Raw genomic sequence first — 11,579 nt, 5'->3', positions numbered from 1 at the left:
GAGAGAGATGTTAGTCTCTACTTCCCATCAGCAGGACGATGGTCAGCCTTGGGAAGCAAGGCTCTCTAAGCTTGGTGGTTCCACAGGAGGATAGACACCATGGACAAATCCCCACACTTCCTTCTTTCACTTCATTCTTATATCTGAGCTGATGTCATATAGCATGGAATACCTCTTTGGCCAGTCTGGGTCAGCTGGCTCAGTTGTGTCCCCTCCCAAGATCTTGCCCACCCCTCAGCATACTCTTGGGGCGAGGAAATATTGGAATGATACAGCCTGGATACTTATTCAACAGTAGCCAAAACACTGCTGTGTTATCAACTACTGCTGTAAAACACAGCAGTAGAAAGATGCAATACAACTATAATAAGTATATTAACATGGTACTGTACATGCTTCCACTGTGCTACTATAGAATGTTTTACTGAATTATTCATTGCAAGAGACTATAAAATAAAGTACATCATAAAGGGATGCATATTAAGAAGCTGTTAATTATAGTCCATCTTTAAGTTTTTATATAAATTGTTTTATACATAAGATCAGGAAAACAAGACAGCCTTTCCAGTTAGCACATGCCACATAATTGGTAGTCAGAGCAAAGAATTTGGGGCATGACCCTAAATGACACTTTACTAGCAACTGTGGCTAGCAACACAGGTATCTGCCTTATTCATCATTTAAGTGCCAAAAAGAAGTCTTAGTATTGCTTTGTATTGTCTGAAGTGTCTGCAGAAAATAAATAGGTTTGTCCTCATTGGCAATGGCTTCATCAAAACCTGGGGGCTGGGTGAAGCTAGGAGAACGACGCCTATTGCTAGCAGTGGCTTCTTCCTGGATCCACTGGGTGAAGAAGACAGCACAGTAGACAGCAGTTTCTTGGTGGGGAATTGCTGAGGCCAAGCCTCCCTAGGACAAAGATGTTTCCATGTCACTTCCACACCATGATAATGTCACTTCCACTGCACCAATTTGCTTAAAATACGGAGAACAGAGGGGACAGGAGACATAAGAGAAATTTAAAGGAGTTTCTGCTTGGTCTTTTCCTCTGGTGGTAGAGAAATTTCTTTGTCATTAGTTAGGCTCTTAATCCCAAGGATGTCCTTCAGTCCTGGTTACTGAGATGTGCAACTCTAAACCTGCAGCCCCTCCAGCTGGGGTTGCTTAATTATGCATAAAGAATGGAAGAGTTCTGTGCCCTAGCACTAAGGGGCACAGATTTCTAATTCCCTCAGGAGAGAAAGGATTACAATCCAGGCAACTTGAGTATTTTCTGCTGAAGACCAGAACATTTTTTTATATTTAATTTCAGCAAACAAAAATATTTCAGTTCAGTTAAATTTGGTTATACACAATATAAATCCAAATATTGTTTAGGCAAAAAAAATTGGAAAAACTATTCAGTGTAATAAAAAATATCTGACATTTACATACATGAGACATGATTATTCCCATTATACCAAATAGTACTCTCCTGGACAAAAAATAGCCATATAATACATGAGTTCTCCTTCTAAGCTTTTGTAAAACTACCAGCATCACTTACATATTTCACAAATTAAAATAACACAGCCAGAGCAGAATTATCTATATACAGCTTTGTATGGGATGTTGCTTAGAGACTCGTGCAATACATATCAAAGCTCATTAACTTACAGAAAATTCGGTTCCAGGGTCAAACCTATTTGTGAATTAGGTCACAATTTGTGAATAGCTTCAATCCAGAAAGAAAAGCAATCCACAAGTCAGAATGTTTTTCTTCTTCAACATTTTCCTTAAAAAAGTTAAAATGTTTGCAGGTGAGCAAAATACTCTGCACTATTCTCAGAGTATCTGTACTTAGTTCTTTTTGCTATCTAAAATAATTTTTGGTCTGACATTTTCATGGCCTTTATAATACTTGGTGATCAAAGGCTTAGATCTCATTGCATCAATGTAATTTCTCCCTATGGCATACATTTAGCAAAGGGCAACATACATACCTGTGTCCTTTTAAAAATAACCTTAACAAATAAGAGTAATTTCAGACAAGTGTTCTCTTAATGACAATAAATATCATTAAGGCCATTTGCAGAAAATGGAATACATTCCATCACTTTTTCTGGATCAGGGCCCAGCACACCAGTCTTAGCCTCCACCCAGTGACTATGAACAAAACAGGAATATAGAAGAGTCAAAAAAATAAACAGGAAGAGGCAAAAGTTAAACACTTGACATATATCAAGTACAATGCTGCCTTTCACTTACTTGCTACAATTCTCCTAATTAAGGTAATAAACTAATTATTAAATAAATAACCAAGAAAAAATAGTTGAAAACCACATAAGAGAAGTACCAGCTCAAATACCAAATTAAATACCAATTGGTAGAAGGAGTAAATGGTACAAAAGTGAAGACAATATATCAGGAAGTCAGTCACTGCTTACATGAAGGAGCAACATTATAATAAGATTTCATATCTCCATTGCTTAATCTTTATTAAGATAATAAAACACCATCATGAAACCTCTCATGTTACTTCCTAGCAATTTCTGAGTATATAAAACAATGGCAGAAAACACCAAACATATGTACTGAATAGAAAAAGAGAACATTTACTGCAAAAGCAGAAAAAAACAGCATCTCATCTAAAATATAAAATAAACAATAGAACAAAGTTTTGTTGTGATAATTGCATTGGAATAATGGCTTCAGAGTGAATGGATTAACAGATAACTTTTATTTTACAACATTAAGCATTCAAATTGTGGTCAGAGTTTCAAACAATAGCCTCAACCAATCTGGTTATCATGAGAAAAAGAGTAAGGAATGTAACCAAAAGTGTAAAAACATGGACAAACACACACAGGGTCAGACAAAGAAACAGCTAAACATAACAGAGGTTAGGAATTCAAATCTTTTGCAGAACATGGTTTAGATAAGAAAAACTTAATGTTTTATCTTTTTCTTCCCCCAGAAAGAACAGATACACCCTAAATGGCTCAAACTAATGAAAAGCCTAAAAATCAAACTCAAAGCAAGCACTGGGCTGTGCCTTATCACTACCGCTTGTTACACCTGAGAAACTGATGTTTGTAAAAACAATGCCTAAATACCAAGTCTCAATAAACAGAACGAAATTCCTAGTCCTCATTAATGTATTAGGACAGGTTAACATGGCATGTATTAGAACAGATTAATTGGGAAATGGTCCGGGTTTTGGCCCATAGAATCATAGAACTGTTAGGGTTGGAAGGGACCTCAAGGATCATCCAGTTGCAACTCCCCTGCCATGGGCAGGGACACTTCACACTAGATCAGGTTGCCCAGAGCCACATCCAGCCTGGCCTTAAAAACCTCCAGGTATGGGGCTTTTACCATCTCCCTGGGCAACTTGTTGCAGTGTCTCACCACTCTCATGGTTAAGAATTTCTTCCTAACATCCAATCTGAATCTACCCTCTTCTGTTTCTGTTCCATTCCACCTAGTCCTATCACTACCTGACACCCTAAAAAGTCCCTCCCCAGCTTTCTTGTAGGCCCCCTTAAAATACTGGAAGGCCACAATAAGGTCTTCTCAGAGCCTTCTCTTCTCCAGACTGAATAGCCCCAACTCTTTCAGTCTGTCCTCACAGGAGAGGTGCTCCAGCCCTAATCATCCTAGTGGCCCTTCTCTGGACATGTTCCAGCACGTCCACATCCTTCTTGTAACAGGGGCTCCAGAACTGGACACAGTACTCCAGGTTGGGTCTCACCAGAGCAGAGGGGGAGAATCACTCCCCTCAACCCGCTGGCTATGCTTCTCTTGATGCAGCTCAGGATGTGATTGGCTTTCTGGGCTGCAAGTGCACACTGGTGGCTCATATTGAGCCATGAATATTTTTGACTGTGTAGGCAGAACACACTGCTCCAAGATAAGAAACTGGCAGGAGGGAATCTTGAAGGCAAGGCTGATTAGGAAAGCATGAAAGCACAATTGGGAAAACAACAGCTGGAACTTTAGTATCCCTGCCAGCAGCCCCCCAAACCTAGCAGATGATGTGCAGTAACCTTCACTCTTATGTACATGAAGGTGGAGTTTGGCACCTTGTCCTGAAGGGCTAAATCCCAAAACATGCCCTAACCCAGACAACAGGTTAAGCACCTGCGAATGTGCAAACCTGGATGTTTCCTGGGGTGCAGATGGTCCAGGTAAACATATTGCATGTGTAATTAACCTTGTAACACACCTACGAACTGTGTGTGCATCCAGACGGGTCTTGAAAACCTCTAGAGATAGAGACTCCACAACCTCTCTGGGCAGCCTGCTTAGAGTGCTCCGTCACCCTTAAACTAAAGACATTTTTTTTCTCATGTTGAGATGGAATGTTACAGTTTGTGTCCACTGCCCCTTAGGACACCATTGAAAAGAAACTAGCACCTTCTTCTTGACACCCACCCTTCAGATGTTTGTTAAAATTAATAAGATCTCCTATCGGTCTTCTCTTTTCCATAATAAACAGCGCAGGTGTTTCAGCCTCTCCTCATAAGACAGATGTTCCAGTCCTTAATCATCCTCTTAGCTCTCTGTTGGAGACTCTCTAGTATATCCCTGTCCCTCTTAAACTGAGGAGCCCAGAACTGGGCACACCACCATGGAAGAGTACAGGGGGAGGAGAATCTCCCTTGACCTGCCAAACACACTCTTCTTAATGCACTCCACAATACCGTTGGCCTAGCACTAAAGACCGAAGCAAAGGTGGCGTTTGGTAACTCTGCCTTCTTTGCATCCTCTATTACCAGGGCTCCCACCTCATTCAGCAGTGGGCCCGCATTTTCCCTGTTCTTCCTTTTGTCACTGATGTATTTGTTCTCTTTTACTTCCTTTGCCAGTTTTAATTCTAAGAGAGCTTTCATCTTCTTTGTTACATTCCTACATATCCTGACAACATTCCTGTATTTCTCCCAAGTGGCCAGTCCCTTTTTCCACATACTTTGAACTTCCTCCTTCCATGTGACTTTTTACCAGCTCCTTTCTCATCCATACAGGTGTCCATCCTCCTCTACTCATTTTTTTACTCAAAGAAATGCACGTATTTTAGCAGGATATTTACTGCATTGTTCCTGAACTAACAAACTTTGACTGTATTTACTTAACTAGCAGATAAGCAATTTGTTTCGAATGGTGGAGGTAGTGTATTTGTTCACACATTGCTCAACATGCATTTTTCTGTATATGGTAGAGCAAGAATTTTGTCTTGGATTTGTTCATATTCAGAGATGATGTTAAGTTGGTGCCTCTTATTTTAGAAAAATTAGTCAAACCTAGTAAGATTCCACATGTGGTTTCAGCAGCTGTTTTTTCCAAGCTGATGAATATAGCATGCATCGATGCTGGGTTTGAGCTGGTTAAGCTGATCACTGTCAAGTATCTCCTGAACCAGAAGATCAAGGCAGTAATTGTACTTAAAACTGTGTTAATGTCAAGTTAAAATGAGTTTGGGCTTGTCAGGACACTAAGAGCTGTTGACAAGTCACACCAACACAAAACTTTTTTTCATTCAGTTTTACATGCCACTTTGATGAAGCATAAAGTTATTAAGGCCTAAGGAAAATATTCTTCTCTCAGTACATGAACAAATACATAAATAAAAGTGAGAAATGAGAACATGTAGGCTTACTAACATAGGCTATGACAGTTCAATCTTATGACTTCATAAAAATCAAGTTTCATTTACGTTTAGTGAAGTGTCCTCAGGGAAGTAAGACACAGACAATGCACAAAGGCTTTAAAAACAAAACAAACCAAAACAACTATAAAGCAAATAATAATATACAAAAGTCACAATACCTATGCTGAATCGCAGCCAATCTGTATTTAGGACTCTCATTAACAACAGATTTAAGTTGTTCTAAGATTTGAACCTTTCTGTCATAAAAAATGAAAATAATCAGAGAAGAACCAGACTGACTCACACAAAAATAGAGCAAGATGTAGTATACAATACAAAGTCATATACTTGTCATGGGTTGACTCTGGCTGGATTTCAGGTGACTACCAAACCCACTCTATCGCTCACCCTCCTCAGCTGGGCAGAGATCACCCACCAATTACCATCATGGACAAAACAGACTCAGCTTGAGAAAATGAATTTATTACCAATCAAATCAGAGGAGGATAAAGAGAAATAAAAGCTAAATCCTAGGATACCTTCCTCCGATCCCTCCCTTCTTCCTGGGCTCATCCTAACTCCCAAAGTCTTTATCTCCTCTTTGCCTCAAGCAACAAGGGAGATGGAGAATGGAGGCTGTGGTCAGTTCATCAAACATTGTCGCTCCTTTCCCCTCAGAGGGAGGACTCCTCACACTCTTCCCCTGCTCCAGTGTGGAGTCCCTCTCATAGGAAACAGTACCTCACAAACTTCTCCAATGCAAGTCCTTTGTACAAGCTGCAGTTCTTCACGAACTGCTCCAGCATGGGTCCTCTATGAGATCACAAGTCCTGCCACCAAAGCTGCTCCTGTAGGGGCTCTTCTTCCCACAGGGTCACAGTTCTTGGAGGAAGCCTCCTCCAGTGCAGACTTCCCATGAGGTCATAGCCTCTTTTAGGCACATCCACTTGCCCTGGTGTCAGATTCTTCACTGGCTGCAAGTGGATGTCAGCTTCACTGTTAACCTCTGTGGGCTGCAGAGGGACAGCCTGCTTCACCATGGTTTTCATTATGGGTTGTAGGGAAATCTCTGCTCTGGTGCCTGCAGCACCTCTTCCCACTCTTTTCTTCACTGATCTTGGTGTCTGCAGAGCTATTGCTCTCACATATTCCTCTCTCTGGCTGCAATTGTGCTTTCCCCTTTTTCCCCTTCTTATGTATGTTATCACAGAGGTGCTATCACTGTCACTGATAGATCTGGTTTTGGCCAGTGGCGAGTCCATCTTGGAGCCAGCTGGCATTAGCTCTCTTGGACATAGAGAAAGTTTCTGGCATCTTCTCAAAATAAGCTGCCCCTGCAGCCCCTCTGCTTCCAAAATTTTGCCATGCAAACACAATACAATAACAGAAATAATTGATCTTAACATGAAGTAGTGACAGTAGGATCCAAATGCAAGTAAAAGCAGAAACCATGAGGTATCAAATGTAGTAATAACTTACAAAAAGGTTAAGAGTGAAGATAAATAAACCAAGATTGTGGACTTGACAGACACAACCATTGTAGGTTCTGCCATCCAGTCCTAAGTGGTAAGAAGGCACTAAATGGCACATGTGAGCATCTGACCTTTATGTCTCTTGCTACATCAGTTGTGAAAGTGCACAGGTTCTATCACCCTCAGCAGTAGCCATTTAAAAAGTACACGCTTCCAGCTCTAGACACAGACATGCAGGTGTGGGCTTAATCATTTTAATCACATATTTGCCACTGATTACTTTTGAACAAACTAGCACTTGCACTTTTTTTTTGTACACAGTTTTTGCAGTTGCACATGGTAAAGATAATTCAGCCACGTTTAAAAAAGTGTTGCTAGATTTACTATTCTGCGGTATAAACATTGGATTTTACTGCAGGGCTGAATGCAAACTAATAACTAGCATTCCAACTGCCATCTTCTATATCTTTTTTTTTCCCAAACAAATTCCTTTAAAGTTACATCTGCTTACTGAAGGGAGAGAGACTTGTGCTGGAGAAAGCTCCAGCCTCCATTCAGTAACATTCAGTTTAGTCTGTCAACATAGCATCAGAAGATTATTCTTAAATTTTCATTATAACAATATCTTATGAGAGTTTTACTGACATATAAAAGAAATCAAGCTATTGTAAGGAGTAAAACTTGGGGTTTGCCACGCTCCAAAAAGTTAGGCTGAAAGAGTCCTGCTACTCAAAGCCTTCATACCAGACTCTACCAACATTCTGAACTGACCTTAAGCCATAGGTAATTATACCAAGTCTTGGCAGAAAAGCAAAGAATTCCTAGTAGCAGTCCTGAAAAATAGCATCTCTATCAATGTCACAACCCAGTTATCTTGTACCAACCCTGATCAGCAGAGGGAGTTGTGCTAAGATGCAAATAATTCCCTGGGGATACATAAATGCAAACTGATGTGAAATGGCTGATGAATTAGGTTTATTAGATTGGAGAGTGTGTCGGTGTGAGCTGAAATTCCCCCCCACCGACAATAACCAGGCTAGCCCAGTCTGGAAGCAAATGAAAAGCTGTATTTACAAGCAGAGTCTAAAATCTACAATGAAATGCAATGAATATGTACAAATATACAAAATTCACAACATTCACAAATATATACAATCAACAGAAAAGCACAACCGATCTCCCTTTGCTTCCCCCCAAGGGGACCCTCCCAAAGGGGCCTCCCTCTCCCAGGAGCTTCCCCCCCAGACCCCCCTGGACAGAGAAGCAGAGTTAGTTAAGCAGAAAGTTGTTAACTTAGCTGCCAAGGTCAGTCGTGTTATCTTCAGCCAGAAGAGAAGAAGAAACAGCAGCCAGACAGCCCAGCAACTGCCCCCACTGCAGAACGCAGAATGTGCAGAGTGCCTACTTTGTTTTGGTAATAGTTCTTAAACATTTCTATCTATCCAATGGAAGTGTTTAGAACAATCAGTATTTTGCTTTCTTACACCCAATAGTGATTTATTTACATTCTTTCACTTTCTCTGTTCTGAACTTTGCAAGGAAAAATTAAAAAGACAGTTTCAAACCATCACAGAGAGGAACAGAAGGAAAAGGAAAAGGGAAGGAAAAGGAGAGAGAGAGGAAAAGAGAGAGGAAGAAAGATGGGTATCACTGTTCCCTGGGTCTAGCTCATAGAATTATCACAGGAGCAGTCCCAAGTTCTTGGTGGCAGGAGTACACTTTGCAAAGACAGGGTGGCAGTGGCAGAAATGGACCAGTGCACAGCTGGCAGAGTGGCATGGGCAGAGGGAGCCCTGTAGGCAGGGCGGAGTGGAGTGGCAGCGGGAGCCAGGGGACAGAGATTGTGGAGCTGGCAGAGGGCATGGGCACGGGCACTGTGGAGTTGTGCAGAGCAACGGGAGTGGTGCAGCGGGGCCAGCTGTGTAGGCCATGTGGAACAGAGCCATCAGGCCTGCTGCTAACACGCGGTCACCCGGAAAGTCACTGTTCCACCATCACCCCCTGCAGGGCAGGGGCGGTGCCTCCAAGCTGCGCAGGGAGCGATGTGCACATTGGCCTTTCAGTGGCACTGTTGCAGTGCTTTTAAGCCATGCGGTCAGGCCAGGCCATGTCACACCCTGTTTGAGACAGTAAAGTAATTGGTATCTCACAATCAGCAACAGGTATTTCAGAAAAAAAAAAAAAAACTTTCCATCCCTACTGTTAACAGGATTTTTGTGCTGCTGAGAGACTTTCCAAAGGGGAAGCTCCCCAATTATAGAGCTGTGCTCATAAGCTTGTGCTGGAGAAGGAGGACAATTCTGGGTTTCATGTTTCATGGAAAGTACTTAGACTACCTAATTTTCATGTGGTAGACAAATAATCCTGACAAGAGTGCCGTTTCATCAGCATTTTTATTAGAATAAGCAAACAACCTAATTCAGAAGGCATGTTCAGGAGACAAACCTTTTCTAAGACATTTAAACCAGTTGAGTCAGTCTGGATCTGACCTATATTATACTTAATGAGTTCTGGTAAATAAGACCCTGCTGCTGAAGCTGGCAACTTTTTTCATTTTAGAATCTGTCTCCTAATCTTTAATTTCTAATGTAGCTTCTATTTTAAATCTGTAATGTTGTCACATTAAAGGTATTGGGTGGGAAGAAAAGAGGAAAGGGTTAAGTAATTATCTGAAAGTACCTTAGAATAACACTTCAAGATACTCACTAGTTATATTAGCTCAGCCAGTCTTGTTCTCCCACCAACACACTCTTTATCAGAACAGAAACAGCACATAACAATCAAAACAAGAAGACAGCCTCTACTAGTTGGTAGTGTGACAAAATACGTTTCTTTTAATACACCAGACAACAGGGCTGCTTTGTTACCAGTCTTTCCTTCCCTGGTTTTGCATGACACACCAGGCTGATAACTAAAATTACAAGTACCTCAAAATCAGGAGACTCTACCATCCCCATCACTATATAATATTAGTATTTTCACATCATGACCATTATTTGTCCCATTCTTGCTCTAAATCTTTTTTAAATTGCTTCAATGTGAGATTTGTGTTTGCAAATAAACTTCATTGGTATTGATCGCACCCGCAAAGCTTATTTATGCTAAACGCAGCCAGAGTATAAATTTGGGTTCTACATGTGCTGGGAAAAAAAAAAAAAAAGGAAGCAGCAATAAAATATACATAAACACAGATGATGAAGGTCCCTGTAGACAATTTAGAGAATGCTACATTTGGACATACAAATTATTTTGTGTACACTCTGAAATGCTTCAAAAAAATAACAGCAACAAAATGAAAACAAACAAACAAAAACCAACAAAAAGAAGGATGCTTTCAAGAAGAGCTACATTATCCTAGGGGGAAAAAATGGAAGCACCAAAACTTAGAGGATAAAGTGACAGAGAAAGAGAAGGCCCCTTAGATTTTGGCTCTATCCCAAATCACTCAAATGTTTCTCTCCCAGAACTTTACACTGATCCTAAAGTTTTCATCATGCATTTCGTGTCCTCTCCTCACACTTCAATTTTCAATCAAGAATCAAGAGCATCCTACCTACAAGAGGTAGGCACACTTCTGCTCATCTGAATCAAGAGTTCTGGCACACACAGTATCCTGAAGGGTGAAACCCCAGAACATGCCCTAGCCCAGACAATAGGCTAAGCACCTGCAAATGTGCAAACCTGGACACTTCCTGGGGTCCAGATAAACACGTACCACATGTAATTAACTTTGTAACACAGCTGTGAACTGTATGTGTCCATGGCCATGTTTGGATATGCCCCATCCTATAGGTCCAGTTATCAGGGTTCTGTGTTACCAAAGGGCATTGTCTTGGGACAGTATTTAAACCAGCCAAGAAGTCAGGCAACTTGCCTTGTTCTCACCCAGCAAGCAACAAGAGCCAAATGCTGCCAGAGTAGCAGCTGAAGGGCTTGCACTAGCAGACTAACTACACAAAGAGACAAGAGCTAAATGCTGCCCAAGTAGCAGCTGAAGACCTTGTCCTAACAGTCAACAACTACACCCAGGCCTTGCACCTGGACCAAGGCAGAAAGGGGAAAAGCTCCAAGGGAATTGAATCCTAGAAAAGGCTACAGCCAGGCAATGGAGCACACAAGAGAGAGGCTCCCTAGCCCTCTCCAAGCTAAGGACTGCTCAGATTATAGTCACAGCATCTGGGAAGATACCAGACAGAGGAGCAAGACGTGAGTACCCAGCTAATCTGCCATGAAATCCCATTTGTGGGAAAACCACAGATCACAGCACCTGTATTTCCAATTTGAATTGCTGTATTGGAAATGTTAGATCTGTGCTTGAATCATTTAACTGTCTTTATATGTGGAATGTAATGCCCACAACCAAATAATTGAACCTGTACATACACTTTGTAAATAAGTTACAGCAGTGTTTGAAGATACCACTGCCAGGAAATATTAATTATAAAATATATAAAAATATACATTTCATTACAGACAGC

This window comes from Indicator indicator, chromosome 6 (genome assembly GCF_027791375.1).
Source record: "Indicator indicator isolate 239-I01 chromosome 6, UM_Iind_1.1, whole genome shotgun sequence".
NCBI classification, from domain to species: Eukaryota; Metazoa; Chordata; class Aves; order Piciformes; family Indicatoridae; genus Indicator; species Indicator indicator.
This window is presented reverse-complemented; position numbering follows the sequence as displayed.